Here is a 19,343-nt window from a genome sequence, read left to right on the forward strand (position 1 = left end):
GACTCCACGGCCGAGCTCTGTGCTGCGAAGCAGCCGCACGGCGGTGAGGCCAGGAAGGGCTGAACGCTTTCACTCCACTGGGATCCACGCGGCATTTATCTCGGAGTTTGAGATGGAGCCGGGATCGGCGTCCGTTCGCCCAAAAGCACTTAGAAAGTGACCGGTCTCTTCACTGCTGGTCTGGAGTGCTGTCCCTACCGACGGTGAACCCCGGATCCCGAGCATCCCGCAGACGTGCCCGTGGACACTCGGGGACCCCGTGCTCCCAGAGCCCACAGGGAAAGCTACTCTTTCTTCTCGAACTTTCCCGGTTATGATTGAACCCTTTCTTCCAAAACTTAAGAATCACTTTTGAACAGGTTTCCAAATCTCCCGTTGGGATTTACGGACTGATCTGAAGGACGTAGAGCTGAACGGGAGGCTCGGAGTCTTGGGATGCCGATGTGTGCCCACTTTCCCGCACAGGCTCGGGCGGGCGTTCTCCCCGACGGCTGGCCTCCCTGAGTATTTTAGAAAGCCGTGCGTGTGCTTTCGGATGCGCCATGAACGGGAATTCCTGCGGCCGTGTTGCTGTCGAGTCGCGGGCTCTCCCGGGCTGGGACGTAGGCCCGCTGGGGAAACCACGGGACCCCGCCCTCCTTCCCGAAACACCACCTCCTCCGAGGGGCGGGTGGCCACGTGCTCACCTCAGGACAGCTGCTCCTCGCGCTGCGGGGTTGTCGGGGGACAGCCCATCTGATGGGGGCCCTGGCCTGTCCGTGGCGCCCCAGGGCCAGGGACAAGAAGGGGTCCCTGCGCTGTCCCGAAGCTTGTGCTGGGGGCCTGGGTCAGGATGAGACCCAATCAGATTCAAGAATGAGGAACCACATCTGCACCCTCAGGAAACACCTGTCTCCTCCCAGAGGTCCAGGCGTGTTTGGGGAGAATCGCAGGGACTGAGCGTGGCTGTCGGGGGAGCGCCCACGGAAGCAGGTGCTCCCGCAGGCCCCCTCCCCCACCAACCCCATCACACACGACCAGTCTCAGGCTGCCAGCGAGGCCGGCCTGCGGCTGTCAACCCTCCTGGCACAGATCGGGTTGGCCCCACACGCCACATCGGGACCGCCCACCGGGACCCACAGTGGACGGCTCCCTGAAGAGTCCCGTGGCCGCTCCTGGGGCCAGATTCCCTTTCCACCTTTGCTTTCGATTCCTGCTCTCACGCACGTACCCATGAGCCACCAAGGCTTTCTCACCTATGCCAAGTATGCCGAGAGCCAGTCTCAGACCACCCTCCACCCCCTCGCCGGCCATCAGCTAGGAAACCTCGACGCCACGGCCCAAACATCAAACGTGGGCTTTGTTTCCGTGGTACTGCCTGTTGGCACGGCAGAAACTCCTCGCCCTGCTTTTTAAAACAAGAGCAAGTCAAAAACCTTCTAGTTTACTTGTTTTCCTTTCCTCTTGGCTTCAGTAGAAACCATTTCTTATGACTGGACGACTGCAATCGATAGTTAATAAACAGTACAGTCAAAGGGACACGCCAGGGGCTCACTGAAGAGCCGTGAAGCTAATGGAGACCCGGGCAGGAAAACTGTGCCAGAGCACAGTGTGTAAAGGCAGGGCGTCGGGAAGGCTCTAAAATAAAGATTCAATTGTGCCTTATTTATTCCCTTGGCTGGCGAGTCTCATTAAACGCTCTCCTGGAAAACAATGCATTCTTCTCTCCGAGAGCACTTTGCACATCCCGGTGGCTCATAAAGGGCCCTCTGTGGGGCCCGGTGCCCGGGGCTGCGGGCAGGGAACCCCCCTTTGTGGCTGCGGCGGGCAGGCGGGGGGCAACATCTGCCCTGCCCAGGGCTCCTCTGTTGAGCCCTCACGCTGGCCCTCTCCCGGTTCTGGAGCTCGCCCGGTGGCCAGGGCCCCACACCAGCGAGGGGCAGGCCTGCACGGCGGCCCCTCAGCGGCACGGGCCCGGGACCGCAAGTGCCCTCGAGTCTTTTCGCTAAGTGGTGCCAGGTCAGTCAGATGTCTGCGCGGGAGGGAAAGACGAACCTCGACCCATACTTCACATCGAAAAACACCACCACAATGGAGCACAGACCTCATGGGGATGAAATCAGTGAGGGTCTGAAAGGAGCTGGAAAGTCCCCTGAGGACCAGGCCTGGGTTCTGCGGGCGGGCCGAGAAAGCATCCGTCGGAAAAGAAAGGGAGGGTGGTGCTTCACGACGGTGAAGGACCTGTCCATCCCAAGACCCCCCTGGGGCGCGACAGGGGCTCGAAACCCAGGGACCAGCAAGGGCGCAAGCAGGGCCTCTGCATCCAAACAGCCAGGGACACGGACTAGACCCCCCGAGTGGGCCTGCAGGCCCCGGTGGCAGGTGTGGGGGAGGGCGAGCCCAGGGCCGAGAACAGGTCCTAGAGGGTGAGACCTGCCCCCCTGGACCCAGGCCTGCCTCGCAGACCAGCCGCACACGCGGCGGGGTCAGAGGCCAGTACCCCGCGTCTGCCTGCCGCCGTCCCGATGCCCTGATGGGGCGGGGGGGGGGGGGGGGTACACACGTGGTGCTGTGTGATCACAGCCCCGTCTCAGGGGGAGCAGACCCACAGTGTGAGCCGTTCCTTCCCCGAGCACCAAACCAGAGGTGTGTCTGGGAGAGATTGGCGCCCTGGAGGAAGGTGGGGTGGTCTGGTGTCGCCAAAGCCCCGGCTGGTTGGGTCCCTTGGGTTAAGAGTAACTGAGAAATAAAGCACAGAGTGAGAACTTTCCCAGGGACACGGTCATTCACACTGACCGCCGGGCCCGGGTCCCAGGCCCCCCGTGGCACCCGCCCCCCGATGCCCCAGAGCCTTACCCAGCAGTCTCGAAGGGGCCTTCCCCACGCAGGAAGGGTCGCTGCAGCCTGAACACGGCTCGTCCCACGGGGCCAGGCGTGGGGTCTACAGACACCGTCTGTCCTAGCTCCGGCTCTCCTCCAGGCCCCTCCCCAGGCCACCGGCCCTGCCTGGGGATGAATCCAGCTGAAGAAAGAACCGATGTTTCCTGAAAGTCCTCTGGGGACCCCTTGGTCCCTGGGGAGGGGGATGTCCAACGTCCCTGCATTCGGCCCACCTTCAGCTGTGCCCCCGCCTGATACAGAGCCCAGCCTGATGCAGCCCCGAGAGACTCTGTGTCCCGGTCCCCAGACGTGTGAGCAGCCACATTAGGGCACGTGGCCCTGAGGTGGACTCTCAGGGTGGCCCGGGGTCACCACAGGGGTCCTTGGAGGCAGTCGGGGAGGGGGGGACGGTCGGAGATAAGCAGCCCAAGCAGGTCCTCGGACGGGGCCGGCACAAGCCTGGCTGCGAGCGGGCCCACAGTGCTGGGAAAGGCACAGAGCGGCCCAGGCAGCCCCCAGAACCTCTAGCCCCGGGGCCACTCCCTGTGGACACGTGGCCTCCAGGAGGCCACAGGAAGCTCAGCCCCAGGCTACAAAGGCCAACAGTTCCCAGCGGGGCTTTTCCTCCCGCACAGCGGGCCCGGGGGGGGGGGGGGGGGGGGGGCAGGGAATGTGGCCGGGACTCCGGCCCCATGCAGCACGTTCCCCAGGCGTCCGGGGTCTCCACCTCCATCAGCCCGTTCACAACTGTCCTTGTGTGGCCCCAGATCTCGCACACACGTCGGCTCTGGGGTCCCGGGTGCTTTGCTGTGGCCGCGGGCGAGGGACTGTTGTCGCCGCTGTAGGAAAGCTGCCTGCCCCGCCTCCTGTCCCTCCTCAGCTCGGCCTGCTGGCCGCGTGACCGTGCCGGCATGGGTGTGTCCGTGTACGGGTTAGTGGGTGCGCACGTGTGAGTGCACTGTGCTGTGTGCTCTGTGTGTGCACATATTCGAGTGCATGTGTGCTTGTGTATGCGTGTGCACATATGTGGGTGCATTCTGCGTGCACACGTATGGGGGCATTGTGCTGTGTGCGTGTGTGAGCACGTGTGCACAAGTGCGGGTTAAGTGCCGAGCCCCCTCCCTCCCCCGGGCAACTGCCTCTAGAGCCCCCAGGTCTGGCTGCTCCTCCGGGTCCCCGGAGCCTGAGGGAGGGGCCGGACACAGCCCCCAACATTTCCCCCACGGGAAGGGGGAAGCTCTGAAAAGGTAGGTGGGCACACGCCCAGAGGCCGTGGGCGAGGGGCCGTGTTACGTCGTGCAGGCAGAGGGGATGACAGCCGGTTCACAGGCTGAGGTTGGGGACAACACAGCCCAGCAGGGGCGCGGGGTCATGCCTGAGAGGCAGGCTCTTCAGGCAGAGGGCACAGGAGCCTGGCGCGGGCCAGCGACCAGAGCAAGGGGGGAGTGGGGGAGCGGGAAGGGCTCAGCTCGTGGGGGGCGAGGGGCTTGCCCTCTGGGTGGGGCTCCCCGTGTCCCTTCCCCATTCACCCTCTGTCCTTAAGCTCGTCAGAGCTGAGAGAAGGTGAGGGTAAGAGGGAGAAAAGGACTGTGCTTCTCCCTCAGCTTCTCTGGAGCGTGAGGCCGCGTTCTCAGGGCCGGAGGGGGGCCCTGGTCTCCTCTTGTCCCCCGGAAGGAAAGAAGACAGGCTTCCCAGGACAGCTTTCCCGTAAAAGTGACCTGTCCCTGTGCCGGCTGATCTGTAAGAGCCACCTCAAAAAGCGAACGGCCTGCTCTCAGCGGAGGCCCCCCCGCCGCCCGGTCCACTGCCGGCTGGTCCCGCTGGTCAGGGAACCGGCCACGGCCGCCCTGCCGCTGGCCTCTTGCGTGGCCGAGCTGCGGCCGCACGTCCGATGCGGAAGACACGGGCCTCTGTGCTGGGACGTCGTGACCCCGTTCTTGGCGCATGCACGTGGGCTCGTCTCCCCCCGACAGCAAAGCGCTGACGAAGCAACCCCGCCCGGCACCCGGGACCGGGCCTGAAGGGACAGCCGACCCGAAGCCCCGGGGTGCCTTCCGTCTCTCGAGTCCGTTTCCTCCGCCTCCCGGTGCAGACGCCTGCCTCGAGCTGGTCAGTTACCTTAGAACCAAGGGAAGCTGCTTCGGGACCAGCTAACCAGTTGACCGGTCCCCTGGGTGGGGCCCGCTTGAGGACCCCGGTCAGCCCCAGGCGCCGCTCGGAACGCCGTGCAAGTGCGCTCTGCCTGCCTCCCGCGCTCCTTAAGCTGGCATTTGGCTCAACTTGCCCATCTTTAGAAGACCGTGTGTTTATTGTAAGAACTTAAAGGGGCGCCTGGGTGGCTCAGTTGGTTGAGCATCCGACTTCGGTTCAGGCCACGATCTCACTGTCCATGAGTTTGAGCCCCGTGTCGGGCTCTGTGCTGACTGCTCAGATCCTGGAGCCTGTTTCAGATTCTGTGTCTCCCCCCCTCTCTCTCTGCCCCTCCCCCGTTCATGCTCTGTCTCTGTCTCAAAAATAAACAAACGTTAAAAAAAAATTTTTTAAAAATGAAAAATAAATAAATAAGAACTTAAAGCTCAGAATTGAAACAGGGACAGCCCACCATCCCCCTCGTACCGAAGGGCACTTCCGCTAACAGGCGTCTTCCCAGACGGTCCCCGCGCACACGCGGCCACGATCATTCCTGCGTACTTGGAACCACACAGAACCGTGTTCAGCCAGCGCGTGTGAGGGTGAGTCCCGGCGGATGTGATTACGCGCGAGTTCCCTTTGCTGGACGTTTAGACGGTTTCCGGCAATTTCACCTGTTTGCAAGCAGGGCCCGCGCTCACACGCACACACCCGCACACGTGCACACGCGAGGGTGTCTGTGGGAACGTTCCCGCGAGTCGCACACGGGCCCCGCAGGGCCCCCTGGTGCCCGGATGACAGGCGTGGTGCTCAGAGCCACGCGCTCCTGGGGACCCCAGTCCATGGCCCCAACGGGAAAAGCGGGCCCGAGGGAAGGCAGTGGTGTCCTCAGTCGGCCGAGCCCGACCGCACCGACCAGGGACGGCTGCCCCCCTTCACTGAGGTAAATCTGATGCATCCACGTTTCCACCGGGAAACTACGTGGGGCGTCCATGCATGAAGGGTACAGCCTTCTCTCCTAAGCTGACGTGGAAGGGTCCCCGGAGGGTCCCCTGAGACCAAAGCACCCCCGGCATCTAAAACGCTCCTCATTAGGAGCGTGTTATGGACTAAAGGCTTGTGTCCCCCGGTTCCCACACGGAAGGCCCCCCACAGTGTAGCGGCACTTGGAGGCGGGGCCTCTGCTGATTAGGCTACAGGAGGTCACGAGGTGAGGGTCGGCAAGGGGCTTGTCTGCCCGTGAGGACACCCAGAAGGGGCCCCTCGGAACTCGCAGTTTCCAGACCCAGAGGGACGAGTGTCTGTTGTTGGTAAGCCCGCGGTGCCGGGGGGTGGCTGCCCCGACGGGCAGGGACGTGGCGGCCTGTCTGGGACTCTGTCAATGCCGCAGGGAAGACTAATTCCCTAAGTTTCATCCGAGGCTACAAGTTCAGACCATGCACTCTGGAAGGGTCCCTTGCTCTTTTCATTCATTCGTCATTCATTCATTCATTCAACAGGTAAGTACTGAGCACCTGCCCTGGGCTGGGCAGCAGCCCAAGCGCTCAAATTCCCAGGCCCGATGGAACCGACAGTGGCCAGACGGTGTGGACGGGGCAGTAGGCAGGCGCATGAGGAGAGGGGGCCTCCCAGCGACCGGTGCCCGGAGCAGGTGGTAGGAGCGAGGTGTGCGGAAGGAGTGCTTCAGGCACAGGTGCCGCATATGCAAAGGCCCTGAGGCAGGACCGAGCTTGGGACACCTGCTGCGTGTCCATGAGGCTGGCACTGCTGAGGCAGAGGAAACGGGGCAGCATGGTCAGGGTCCGGTCGGAGGGGTGGGTGGAGAAGGCCATGCAGGGCCCCGAGGCCAGGGTGGACTTTCAGCATTTACTTCTCGAGGGGCCGGAGATCTCCTGGGGCTCTGAGCAGGGAGCCCCGGAGAAGGCTGCGGCTGTGGGCTGGTGGAGCCCCACCCACCCACGGCCTGGGGGTCAGATGGCACCACTGTGGTTGCCCAGGTACCGAGGTGCCCCTGGACGCTCCCTGCACCTCCGAGACCCACTGGGACGAGCCCACCCTGGCCACAGACGCCGAGGGGTCCTCTGCTCCTCCTGCCCTGCCCAGGACCCACAGAGGAGAGGACTGTCACGACAGGCGGACGTGCGCCCCAGGCCCCCCGACAGCTCACGCCGGGAATTCCCTCGGTTTCTCCACCGACGTGGGCTCCTTCTTCAGCCCCGAGATTTTCAGGTTCCCAGGAAATGGTCATCTCTGGAGCTCAGCTGTGCTTGGAAAGGAGGGAGACCGAGGCGCCGGGTCACAGGGGCAGGCGTGGTACCCACCCGGACAGCGTCGGGCAGGGAGGAGGGCCGGACGAGGGAAAGGGGTGCTGCCCCTCGGCAGGTGGGCCTGACACGCACATGCTCCTGGGCCTTCAGCCTGGTGAGGCAGGTGGCTGCTGGGTCGGCTGCGTCCGCACGGGGGCCAAGGTCTCCCGTTCCTGGGGCCTCTGACACGGCCCAAGGATGGCGTGACCCAGCGGCCAGGACGCTTGACCCCAGGGCTGCTTCTGAGGGGCCCTCTCTCTGGACGTCCCCACTTGGGGAGCTGTGCTCACCCTGTGAGCTCCGAGGCAAAGCGGGGACCCATCTCACGGTGATACCCTGGTCCCCTGCGTGGGCAGGGCAAGGCTGGACCGGCTCCTGGGGTCTCCTCAGCACCAGCCGCCCCCCTGGGCACCAGCCCCACAGGTGTGGGCGAGGCACGGGGGTGGGCACAGGAGGGGAGGGTGAGCATGGCGGGTGTTGGGCACAGGCTCTCTGGTGCGGGCAGGCACGAGGGAGGCAGCTCGGGCTTCCTGCTGGCGGCTGCCCCTCCTCGTCCTCATGATCTGTCTCCTGGCTGGAAAAGGCCACAACTGCACCATCACGAGGGCCCGGCAGAGCTGGGCACAGGGGCGTCTGAGGGGTGTGCGGGACCCGCCCAGGCCCACGGACCCAGAGTCCCCTCTGGGCAGCCCAGGCTGGGAAGGCCCCAGTGAAACCGAGGGCAGCAGCCATGGGGCCCTGCCTGTCACGGGCCACCTTCCCTGTGAGCTGAGCAGGTGTGCCGCCCGCTGGACTGGCGCAGGGCGAGACTCCAGCAGGAGCCCACATGGGCTGAGCACCGACTGGCAGTGGGGACAAGGTCAGAGCTCCCCCACGGCCCCTTGGGGGGTCAGCCGGAGGATGATCTTGTGCCAGGAGAAGCACCCAGGTAGAGGCGGTGACAAGGTCTCAAGCCTATGTCGTTGAGGAGGAAAGGAAGGGCGAACAGAGGGAGGAGGGGCAGGGGAGACAGGAGAGACAGGAGGGAGGGGTGGGGAAGGGAGCTGCCGACCGGGCTAACACCTATCCCTGCCCAGGACCAGCTCCAGGGACGGGGCTTCCATTAGGACAGGCCTGGCTCCTCTGTGGAATGTCCACGGAAGCAGCAGGAAAAGCAATGTCCCTTGTTTACAAGTCCTGAAGAACTTCCTGGGCCCAGAAGCTGGGGGAGGGTGTGAGTGCAGAGGGCCAAGGCCCTGTGTGACACCGAGGGTGCCTCTTCCCACGCGCATGCGTGTGTGCGTGTGTCTGTGAATGCACGCGTGGGCACGGGTGCCCCGAACACATGAGGCTGTGTGTTTGTGAACACAGGTGTGCATTGTGCCTGTGGACACACGTGTGTGCCTGTGGACGCGTGTGTGTGTGCACGCACGGGTGCACACGTGTCCTTGTTTATATGGGTGTGTGTGCATGTGCGTGTTTAGGGGCGTGGGTGAAGGAGGACCCTCCTGTGCATCCTTCTTCTGCCTTTGCGCCCCTGAAATCACCTGGACCTTCAGGGGGACACAGTGGGGGCCCTTCAGGACCTGGACACCTCCCCAGCCACCTGGAAGGACACCGTGTGGGCAGCCCCCCACCGGGCAGCTTATCGGATACACGCAGGGCAGCGGCCGTCGAGTGGGCCTCGGGCACCAGGAGACAGACTCAGTGGCCGGGGACGGGGTGGTGTCCTGGCTGGAGCACAGTGAGGACGCCTGGAGAGCACTCCGCGGGCACCTGCTGGGACAGGACCCTGCCACAGCCTGTCCAGAAGGACGACAGGGCATGTCCTGCTGACACCTCCCCACAGCCTCCTGGAGAGAAAAGTCAGAACGCCACCAGCCTCGGGGGGTTTCGATCTGGAATCAACAGGAGCCTGGAGGGCCGTGTGCCCCGAGGGGGTCTTAGGTGGACCCGGGCCCGCCCTCGGAGAGGGTCCCCAGGAAACGCGTGAAGCACCCTTCCGCCCACACCTCCTCTGGGTGGGGCTTCTCGGGAGCAGGCGCTCGGGGCTGCCTCTGCCCGCCCTGGTCTCCCCTCTCTGGCTGCGCGTGCTTACCTCGGGCGAGCAGGTCCCCTGCAAGCCAGCTCTGCCGCCAGAGCAGAGGGCCTAGCCTGGCGCACGGGAGGTCTTTCTCCAGAGGCAGCCCTGGGGCCTGCGGGGCTCCTGCCTGCTGGGGCTGTCGGCACACGCGGGGCCGTGCTGGCCCATCACGCACAGGCTCACCTGCCCCTGCAGGCACAGACCCTCTGGGGGCTACAGATTGGCTCCTGCCTGAGGCCCGGGACCCCCGTCCCTCTCCCCTCCTGAGGACGCTGTGAGTTTCAGGACAGTCCGGCTGGGCCTCCAGGTGCTGCAGCAGGGCCGGTGGGCTCGGGGACACTCCGGGGCCATCCACAGCCACAGCCACACTATAAGGCAGCCCGCTCCGATGGACAGAGACTCCGGAAGGACCAACACCGCTCAATCAAAGAAGAAACACACGGGCAGGTGTCTCCCACACCTGGAAATGTCAGGCTTCTGTAAAGCAGGAAAAGCTTCGACACACCCAAGAGGAAAGGGAGAAAACATCCTTCATATGCGAAAAGCTCTTACCCGTCAACAAAAACAACGCCACAACAGAAACAGAAACGGAACTGCAGACACTCAGTGTGAGAAACAAACCCAATGGAAGGAGGGAGGCGGAGACTCGGAGCTCGCGGAGCGAGGCTTTAATCGACCTTCTTGCAAGAGCAGGGGTCTGATGGGCAGGTACACCCGGGGCGGTTCCAGCACATAGTTTGTCTCCTAGCGCAAGTCCCTCCCCTGGTCCCTCCCTCGTTGGCAGAGCACTGCAGAGGTCACAGCCCCGGCCGGACATCACCTGTGCCGACGGAGGTCACGGCCTCGCCCGGACGTCAGCTGTGCCCCTGTAAGGCAAAAAGTAGCCTGACTGGAACAAGTGTCCTTCCCGGAGGTGACGGGGACCTCGGTTCCGTGGCGCATGCTCAGTGCAAAGCCCGCGAAACAGAGGGGGGAGGAAGAACCAGGAGGTGAAGTGTCCTAGGGCTTGGGACTCCATCGTGCAGGGGGGGTTCATACGCGTTTCCAGGAGGTTGCAAACCCGCTGTGAACCAGACAGCACAGCTCTTCTCTGGTGTTTCTGAAAGGGAATCCTCTCTCTTCCCCCACTCAGGACAGACGGCACCCTTGACCAGAGCCGCGCCAAGACGGGATTGCAGTTTTCAGCGGATCGTGGTTTTGAAAGGCGACGGCCTTGCCCTCCTTGCTGATGGCGTGCGAACCCGCCAGCGCCAAGCTCAGGACTGGCCCCGTCGCACTTCGGTGGACCTGGGCGGCGGCCCCGCCGTCTGGTCTGCTCCTCGCGGCGGTGGCTGGAGGCGGTTTCCGCAGTCAGGTGACCCGGATGTTGTCCGCAGAGGGCGCTGCTGGCCCCGGCCCAGCCCGAGCCTCCTGCGTCACTGTGCTGGGGTGCCAGTAGCCACCCGGAGGCAGGAAGGGCGCGGCTGCAGGGACGCGTCCGTGGCCATGGGCGCTGGACACGCTGTGCGGCCGCCGCAGGGCAGCGCGGGGGCAGCAGGGCGGAGCTCCCGCGACAGAAGGTTCTGCGCTCCCAGCGCTGCTCCCAGAACCCGCGCGTGCCCGCCGGCTCCGGGTGGACACGAGGCGCCAGAGCTCACGGCCGCGCTGGTCGCAGCGGGGTCATTAGCACCTTCCCGCACAGAGACGCGCCTCAGCTGGTACAGACGGATCAGACCCTCGTTGTACCGAGAGCACTGGACGGGCCCAGGCCCGGGACTGCGAACCCACCCCCCCCCCCCCCGGCTGAGAGCTGGGCCCACCTGGGTCCCCGAAAGCCCTCTGGGCAGCTTCCTGCAGGTCCGGGGGCCCGCCCGCCCTGTGTGGGGCACGCGTCCTGCCTTCCGAGGGCCTCCCGTGTGGCTGCACACGTGTCCCCACCGTGAGGCCCGTGGAGCCGGACAGCCGGGCCCAGCCACCGTGAGCTCTGCTGACTCGTCACGTCACCGCAGCCGCAGGCGGTGACGGGCGCTGCACCGGGACGCTGACCGACACGGCGCCTCGGCAGCTCGGGTCCGGCACATGTCCGTGTCCTCGTCCTCGCCCGGGCCGCCCACTGTGCCTTCTTCGTCAACACTTCGCGGGGCTCGGCCGCCCGTTCGTCATCTGACTCTCCACTAAATGTCGGCCCCTGCAGCGTGGGGACCTGGTCTCTCTCCTTCACGGGTGGGTTCTCTGTGTTATGCCACAAAGCGGGCACCGACACCCCTGAAGCTTCCTGGGCACGGACTCCGCCCCGGAGACGCGGACTCCCTCCCTGCCAGCGAGCGTGGCGGGCGCTCTGGTTCTGCCCCTTGTGAGTCAAGCTGGAGCGAACAAGCACACGTCGTTTGCCCGGCAGAACCGTTGGGTACAAGTCCAGGCACGCCGTGGTCCTGATGCGCACCCCAGCCCGCCCCCGGGGCACAGAGGCCTCTGACGAGGGAAGGGTGTGTGGACGGTTTGGAGCAGCTAACTCAGAGACGGAAGGCAGACCAGCAGGCACGGGCGTCACCCAAGAGACGAGGGCACTCGGGGCCCCTAAGGGTGGGGATGGGCGCAGAGGCCGCGTCTCCAAAGCTCTGCGACCGAGTCGTCAAACAGGGTGGCGAGGGCCCACTGTCCCTCCGGGCAGCCCGTGGCCCAGTGGCCTCTAGCAAAGACCTCAGCCGGTCCCGGAGGGAAAGGCCACCCCCTCTTACTTCTCTCAGACTTTCCTCCTGTAGCTGACAGCAACTTTGTCTTGCTGAGCCGAGAGAGAGAGAGAGAGAGAGAGAAAGAGAGAGAGAAGGAGGGAGCGGACCAGGGTCCGTGTGACAGGTATGCAGAAGGCACAGGAAGCTGGCCCCGTAGCTGGACGAGGTGGAGACTCCAAGACGCGGCCCTCAGGCAGTGGGGCAGGGCCCCGGGCACAGGGCAGTCACACGGAACGTGCCCTCGGGCCCTGGGCTCTTGGACACCCAGGCAGTGGCTCTCAGGCTCGGGGGGCCCGGGACCCCAGCAGCCTCGAGGTCATGACAAGGGTGGGCCGGGGACAGTCTCCGCACTAGTTTTTGTGGGATCTCTAGCTGCTCTCCCGGCAGCACAGACCAGGCCCGCTGGCCCCAGGCCGAGGCACAGCCTGTCTCCACGGTGACACGAGGTCACTTCCAAAGGATTCTTCCTGCAAACACGGTGAGCACCGAGGGTGACACTGGACAGACAAGCCGAGTGGGGACCCGCTGTCCAGCAGGGCCGTGCCACCTCCCCACGTCTAGACGGGCCTAGCAACCCCGTCTGCCTCAAGGGCACGTCCACCGTGAGGTCTTGGTGCCCGGCCGCTGGACCACAAACCCTCCTGATAGGCACGGACTTGAGCTCAGTCCAAAGGGGGAAGAGGGAAGCTCCCTGAGGCGTGAGCCCTTCCTCCCAGATCCCAGCTCGGGCGGCAAGGGCTTCCCCAGCCCTGCCTTGACTCTGGGCAGGCCCTCTCCCTCCGAATCCCGGAGCGTCACTGCAGCACCCCCCACCCTGCCGTGCTGAAAACCCCGGGCTGTGGCCTGTAAGACTGAGTTGCAGGCGTGCATGGCCTGGGTCTGACTCCCTCAGTGGGCAGGGGCTTGGCTGCAGCAGGGGCAGCCCAGAGCTGCTGGGAAGAGAGATGTGTGGTGCCCCGTGGGAAGACGGTGACCCACTGTTCCCCTGAGGCCTGCGGGGTGAGCACCTGGCGGCACGGAGCAGCGTGGACCCCCGCTAAGGGTCCCAAGCCTCGGCTGGGACTGTGTGTGTGGCTCCAAAAGGCCCACCAGGGTGCCGTGGGGGGAAGAGAATTGGGGGCAGCCGGGGAGGGGGTGCCTTGAATCCACCTGCTGAGCGTGGGAGCGGGAAGGACCCTGTGCAGGGTCTCCCTGGACACCCAGGACGGGAGCTGCTGCTTGAGCGTCCCCCAACCCCAGCAGCAGGTCGCAGCTCACCCAGGCTGGACAAGGCACCTTGGGTGATGGTGCACCTTGAGCGAATTAACCCCCAGAAACTGGAAAACCTGACCTTGCATAGCCTGTGCTGGGGACCGCAGACAGCAGCGACCACTAACCGGCAGGTGGGCCCAGGGCAAGGACAGGCTGACCCTCCCTGCCCCAGCTGTCCCCAAGACACAGTGAGCAGATAGCTTCCCTGGGGTGACCAGAGGGTTTCAAGTGTCAGCTCGGAGTAGGGCTCCCGGGAACGCCCCTCGAGACCTGGGGGTGCCCGGACCTGCCCCGCCACCCAGGCTGGGTCACGTAGAAGATGCTGGAGGCCCAGGGCACCTCTCCGCCCAGGAAGCTCTGCCAGTGCGGGGGGGGGGGGGGGGGGGGGTTAGTGCTTGACTCGCCCCAGCGCCACGCCCCTCCCGAGCCACGTCCCCTCCAGGTGCCAAGCTCTCTCCCGCCAGTTCCCTGCGCCAGCCCTCCGGTGCCACGCCCCCTCCGTGTCACGCCTCTCCCCTGCGTCTCACCCCTGCCCTGCCCATCTCCCCATGTCCCCCTCCTCTGTCACCTGGCGCTGATAGAAGCTCACTTCCTGCTGTCCAGAGGGCCAGGGCTCAGCCACCCTGGTCTTGAGTCAGGAAGGCGCACAGAGTGAGCGGCCCTGCATCCCAGCTGCCTGGAGAGCCTTCCCACTGGAATGTGGAAACGGCAGTATTTTCCTCCTGCTCATCAAGGTTCCCTGGACAACCTACCACATGCCTGCTGCCAACAGCCCTTCTCCAGGGGGCTGCGCATGCCTAGTGACCCTCGGATGTTACTCCGCAGATGAGCAGCTTTCGTGAATAACCAAGTATTGTCAGTTGCCTCACACAGTGTGGATGTTTATCTGCTAGCATTCGGAGATTAAGACGCCCTTCTCCCCAGGGAGACCCAACGTCCTGGGGAGACAATGGGGGACGTCCTAGTGCTCTGGGCCCCCAAAAGACAAAGGTGCCACAATTCAGATGAAATGCCAGAGGCAAACAGCAGCCCATTCTGTGGGTCCACGTGTGTCACAGTAGCACATGTGGGTCCAGGTATGTCAGGGTAACATTCTTCTCCCTCCCAGCTGGTCTCATCCCGGCTCCTCCCACATCTGGAAGGCAGCCAAGTCTCCCCAAACGGTTGGGGTGAAGAGCGAGGGAAGAGGGGGAGGGGAGGGAGGGGGGAGGAGGGGGAGGGGAGGGAGGAGGGGAGGAGGGGGAGAGGAAGGGAGGAAGAACAGGAAGGGAGGAGGGGAGGGGAAGGAAGGGAGGGGTGAGGAGGGAGGAGGGGAGGGAAAGAAGGGAGGAAGGGAGGGGAAGGAGGGTGGAGGGGAGGGAGGAGGGGAGGGGTGAGGAGGGAGGAGGGGAGAGCTGAGGAGGAAGGAAGGGGTGAGAGAAGGGGAGGAGGAGGGAGGAGGGAAGGGGTGAGGAGGGAGGAAGAGGAGGAAGGGAGAGAGGAGGAAGGGGGAGAGGAGGGTGAGAAGGGAGGAGGGGAGGGAGAAGGGAAGGGGGAGGAGGGAGGAGGGGAGAGCTGAGGAGGGAGGAAGGGGTGAGAGGAGGAGGAGGGAGGGGGAGAGGAGGGTGAGAAGGGAGGAGGGGAGGGAGGAGGGAAGGGGGAGGAGGGAGGAGGGGAGAGCTGAGGAGGGAGGAAGGGGTGAGAGGAGGAGGAGGAGGAAGGGGAGGAGGGGGAGAGGAGGGGAGGAGGATGGGAGGGTGAGAAGGGAGGAGGGGAGGGAGGAGGGGAGAGAACAGTCCCACCGGCATCCCCTCCTCCAGCCCCACTGCTGTGTGGCAGCATTTTGCCTCTGGGCTCCTGCAGGGGGACAGGACGGGGGTCCCTCGGAGGCTGAGTCAGATGTAATTGTCCAGCTTCTTTGCGAGAACCTGTGGGATGAAAGGCTGGAGGCCTCTCTCCCTCCTGGGGGCTGGGAAGGCTTCGGGGAGACTCTGTCCTCCGCTCCCCGTCCTTTCCCCGACCACTGCCAGACCAGGGGTGAGGGCGTGGGTCTCTGTCCTTGCTCAGGGGGAGCAGGTAGTAAGTCCCGTCTCCTTGACTTAGGCTCCCCATAGTCTTGGTTCTGTTTCCGTGTGTTTGGGGAAAGAATCGGAGTTGACATTGACTCTTTTAAAGCCCTCAGATCTGGAGTTTTCTTTTTAAAAAAAAATTTTTATTTATTTTTGAGAGAGAGAGCATGTGGGCAGGGGAGGGGCAGAGAAAGGGGGAGACACAGCATCTGAAGCTGTCTTCAGGCTCTGAGCTGTCAGCCCAGAGTCCCAGTTGGGGCTGGAATTCACCAACCCCAAGATCGTGACCTGAGTCCGATCGTGACCGGACGCCCCGAGAAGCACAGTTATTAAGTCAAGAGTCCCCGTGCGTGTGACTCACCTTCCAAACGGCCGGAGTGGGTGAGGGTTGGCACACAGCCAGGGTCCACACAGCCAGGACCCAGCTGTGGGTGTCTCCAGCCCGCTTCCCTTTGATGGCTTTAACGGGACGCACCAGAAAGGCTGTCACAGTGCGTCTGTAATTCACAACAAGCTCGCTTGCGCCTGGGAGCACCAAACAGAGAGGGGAGCACGTTTGAAACAGAGACTCTTGTGTCGCGCTGGCTGTGTGGAGCCCTGCCCGTGCCCAGGAACGAACCCAAATGCGGAGAGTAGCGGTCTGCGGGGAGAACGGGGAGCCTGTCCGCAGTCCCAGGTCACCGTCCCACAGACACACCCCTCTGGACCACACCACCACTCGGCAAGGGGCGGGGGGCGCCAGAGAGCTCGGGACCGGGGGTTCGCGGGCCCTTCCGAGGTTGTTTTATGCCCTCAACAACGGAGCAACCCACTTACGAACCACGGAACACACCCCACGGAAGGGACAGCGCTCAGACTCTGACACGGTCCTCGTGCGTGTGACTGAGGCGTCCAGGCTGACGTCTGCTGAGAAGGACCCTGGCTCGTGGGGCTCTGTCTGAGCCGGTGTCTCCCCGGTGCGCACTGTCCGTCCTGAGCAGACAGCTCTCTTAGCAAGCTCCGTGGGCGCGTGTGTGGATCCGGGTCTTACTCGCTGCCTCGGGAGCCTGTTCTTGTACTGCGTGGACCGAGCACGTCCTGAGGGGGAGTGGGCCCCACTTACGTGAGCAGGTTGTTTACACTGAAACTTTGTGCAAAGAGACACTTCATCCAAAGAGACCCATGTGTGCTGCATTGTTAAAGCAACTTGCCGTGCCTTCCGGAAACTTCTGGCGGCCAGGCGGTAGGTGAGAGCAGAGACGCAGCTCGCAGCGGGGAGACAACGGAGGGCAGCTCCCGGCCGCGCACCCCAAAGGCTCGGGTGGCTATCTGTTTCCCCACCTTGTCTCTCGTTTTTGTCAACAGGCAGAGACGTCAGAGGCGTCCCACGTCGACCCAGGGGTCCGGACACCGGGGCACGAGTCAGGGTCTGCACACACAGAGCAAGGCCGGCCCACCTGAGGGAGGGTCCCCCGCCCCGTCCCACATCTGCTCTTCTGTGCAACGTTTCCAGTGTGTGGTTACGGTCCTCGGGTGGACGCCCCATCCCGCCGTGGACCCTCATTTCGCATCCCCTCAGCGAGGGTGGTGGCTAATGACGGAATGACGGTGGCGGCCGCAGTGCTGACCACCAGAGGCAGGACACGCCCACCGCTCCGGGCGGCCGTGCTCCAGTGGGACATTTGAACTTTGCTTCCAAAGGCTCTGTGAGTGCCAAGGTGGCCCAGTGGACCTCAGCCCGCCAGCGCCCGGGCCCAGGGCTTGGCTCCCTGGCGCAGGCGGGAGGGTCAAGGGGAGGCACAGCGGGGCACAATTCGCTGGGAGGCGAAGGTGCGGTGCCCTGTTCGCACAAAGTGGCCCCACCCTGTCCCGAGGCCGTGCCGGGGAAACTGGCACCGTGGGGCGGACCGTCCAGCCGCCCTGCCCGCCTCGGGGCCCCGGAGCACTGATGTGAGAAGCACTTGGAAACCCGCAGGGTAAGAACAAAAACACAGCCCTTCCCGTTGAAAGTGATGAGACCGAGTTTCATCAAGAGGTGAGACTCTCCTGGCGGCTCCAAGACCCAGAGGGAAGTGTGGGCTCAGCCTCCCGCTCCCAAAGCCACCGTGGGGCCCGCACGATGTGGGGGCCGGCCGGGGCCAGGCTGGGCGAGGTGGGGGCAGCGGTGAGCCTGGGCCGGTGGTGGCCTCTGTATGTCCGGGCGCTCTGTTGTCCTTTCCTCCCCGGGTGCTGGTGGGCGGGATGTGACAAGTGCCCCTCCTTGAGCCGGGCGTCTCTGGGGATGAGGACACTCAGAGCCCATCTCAGGAGAGGAGACCTCCCCGAAGGCCCCTGTGAGCGTCTGCCCTGCAGACACAGTGGGAGGAGGGCTAACCCACAAACGGGCCTCGGAGAGGACACCGCGGTCAGTGTCACGAGAGGGGGACCTGCAAGCATCTCCCACCCAGAGGCTCGCGGGGAAAGCAGATGGCAAGCTCACGGCGGTCCCGTTGCGGAAGCGGCACCAGTGCAGACATGATGTCCGCGAATCAGGCGGGCAACAAGGCAAGGCCGCCGGGTGCGGGAGTGCAGGGACCTGTGCCGCCACCGAGCTCACGCCCGCCGACAGGAACGACAGAGGGGAGGAGGCCACATTCAGCTGCGAAGGGTCACGATGGGCTCCAGGTCTGAGTCTTCAAGAAAGTTCAGGTCAGCAGCTGTGCGGGGCCCTGGGGATGGTGGTCCACATTCTAGAAGGATCCCAGGTAGGCTCTGCCTCACCAGGAAGGGCGGCCAGAGACAGGAAGTCTGGCAAGCACCAGGGTGTTGGGGCCACTGCGTCTCGGGGTCACCCTGTGAGCTGGGACCGCAGAGGGGCCGGGCGTCGGGGCACCGTCTACGCGTCCCTCGCTCTGTGCGCGTGCCGGGCGTCGGGGCGCCATCTCCCTCACCTTGAGCCACTACAGCAACTGGTTAACCATTTGGAGCAGACAAAGGGCCTGTCCGTCCCCCTGTCTGTGCCCTCTCGCCAGCAGGGGAGCCAGGGCCAGCCGGGCAGGTGGCCTCTCCCAGGAGCCTCAGCCTGGCCGGGAGTCATGCTGCCACCTTGGGGCACCCTGTAGGACTGGCAGGCGGGCCGGGGATAGCACCCCGCTTCCGGCCCTGCCGAGACGCACGGTGGGCAGAACTCAGCTAGAAACTGCTTCCCCTGAAGGGACTGATGGCCTGTGGGGCCCAGCGGCTGGGTCAGAGCCGCGGGCCTCGTCCTCACAGGGTGCCGTGCACACAGCTGCCTGGCCCGCTGTGTTGGCCGGGACCCAGCGCTTTGGCGGGGAGGCCAGGAAGGCCTGACATCAGGACCAGGGCTGGCCCCGTTGTAAGATGTAAGTTTCCATATTTTTACGGAAGAAGGGGCCTCCGGAAGCCAAAGTGTTGGGGCCCACGGGTCCCCCGAGACCCCAAAGACCCCTGGTCCAGTCCAGCGAGAAGGAGTGAGACGAATGTCCTCTGAGGAGAGGCCTGGGGCCAAGGACACGTGGATACGACATTTCCAAGCCAGCATCCTGGCACCCCCTTCCTGGCCTCAAGCAGCAAGTGCACCCAGACCTGAGGCAGGTGGGGCGTGGCGATGCCCGTCTCCTGGGGGAATTTGGACTCTGTGATGGTCATGGCCATTGTCCCAGTCAGTCCAGATGACTGTCTTCTGCTGGCCGACCCCACTGCCCTGTCTTCCTGCCCTGCACGCAGGCCGGTTCCGGGAGGCCTCCAGCAAGAGCTGCTGGGCATGGATGGGGCTGCTGGGAGCTGCACCCACAGACGACATCCAGAGACATCTGGCAGAAAAGGCCCCAAATGTCCTGGTGGGTGAGTGTCCCGGCCACTGGCCACCTCAGGTCAGCCCCCCCGCACCCCCGCTCCACCGCCATGGCTCCAGCCTGTTTGGGGCCCAGTGAGTCCCAGTCACGTTTCTTACAGTGGAGAACCTCAACACCAATAACCTTGCGGGGCTTTCTGGAGA

The sequence above is a fragment of the Panthera onca genome, chromosome A1 (genome assembly GCF_046562875.1).
Source record: "Panthera onca isolate mPanOnc1 chromosome A1, mPanOnc1 haplotype 2, whole genome shotgun sequence".
Lineage (NCBI taxonomy): Eukaryota > Metazoa > Chordata > Mammalia > Carnivora > Felidae > Panthera > Panthera onca.